Source organism: Aplysia californica, unplaced genomic scaffold, assembly GCF_000002075.1.
Source record: "Aplysia californica isolate F4 #8 unplaced genomic scaffold, AplCal3.0 scaffold00023, whole genome shotgun sequence".
NCBI lineage: Eukaryota > Metazoa > Mollusca > Gastropoda > Aplysiida > Aplysiidae > Aplysia > Aplysia californica.
The window spans coordinates 2,269,016-2,270,311 of record NW_004797293.1 but is presented as its reverse complement, the minus strand read 5'-3'; the positions used below and the strand labels follow the sequence as shown (position 1 = coordinate 2,270,311).

Below are 1,296 nucleotides of genomic sequence, written 5' to 3'. Positions count from 1 at the left end.
ACACACACACACACACACACACACACACACACACACACAAAGGTACGCGAGCACATCAGTTACAAAACGGAAATGAGTTTTTAAAATTTTGAATATCTTATAATCCCTCATGGGATGAAATGCTCAAAAGTCTCATTTGACCAATAAATAATATCCTCTTGAACAATGCGATTGCGATTTTTCAGAGACACTCCTACCTATATCCCTTCCCCCGCTCTTCGCCCAAGCTCCTCTCTGAGCTGAACACTTTTTTTCTGGGAAAAACTCCAAACCAAGGAATGATGCTCCCCCTTAACTCTGAACTCCGAAAACATCTTAACCCCCCCCCAAAAAAAAAAAACCCCAACAAAAACGTGTCTTGGTTAAGACTCTTAGCTTACTTCTTACAGAACACTTGAACGTTCCTCTCAGCTTTGCGTCGTGCACGAGAAGGTTCAGGAATGCACATGTTTAGCCTCGTTTCACAAGATATCTAATGTGATTACATCTTACCTTTGTAAGTAAGCCGAACGTTTTCACAGCGTTCCTTAAGTAAAGATTATCTTCCGCTTTCTTTACTTATTCTGTGTGGAAAAAGATATTCCGTTCAATACTCTCATGATAGAGAACTGAACATAACTCGTTTTGGGTAACACTACCGTCTGCACTTTTCGATCTTTACATCTCAATGTCGGAAGTACTTTTACGTGACTGCTTTTGACATAAGGTGCCTTCAGTTTACATTCGTTTAGAGCGACGTATGTGTATTTTCTGCTGCTGGTTTACGAACCCTCCAGCGTCCCTTGGGGCTCTCTAAGAGAGTTTCCTTATTTGATCTCTGAAATAACTGATACTTTATCGCAGATGTTCCAGAGATATGTCTCCCAGTTAGTTGAGTTAGCGGCCCTTGAACCCATTAGCGTCCCCTTTACCGAAACGAATGTTTCTTCCTTCTCACTTCAAACCTCTCACGCACTCATTGAGTCTTCCTCTCCTTTTTATCCCATGCCGATGACGTAACTGAATAAAATAAGTCTGGGAAAAGAAAGAACAAAATAATGGAGGGTTGGTGGCTGGTTGAAACCTTTTTTTTGCTATTTATTCATTTTAAAAAAAGAACTATGAGCTCTTTCTCATCTATTCAAATCTACGCCACTTTTCTCTCTCTCTTTCTCTCTTTCTCTCTTTCTCTCTTTCTCTGTCTGTCTGTCTGTCTGTCTGTCTGTCTGTCTGTCTTTCTCTCTCTCTCACACACACATCTTTCTCTCTCTCTCTATCGGTGTGTGTGTGTGTGTGTGTGTGTGTGTGTGTGTGTGT

General features: G+C 41.0%; 1 protein-coding gene across 1 annotated transcript in view; it reads left to right on the top strand.

The window, feature by feature from the left end:
• Positions 1 to 1,296, top strand: part of LOC106013250 (neural cell adhesion molecule L1) — a gene marked incomplete at its 3' end in the record, with an annotated part of 77,905 nt that overhangs the window by 19,728 nt on the left and 56,881 nt on the right.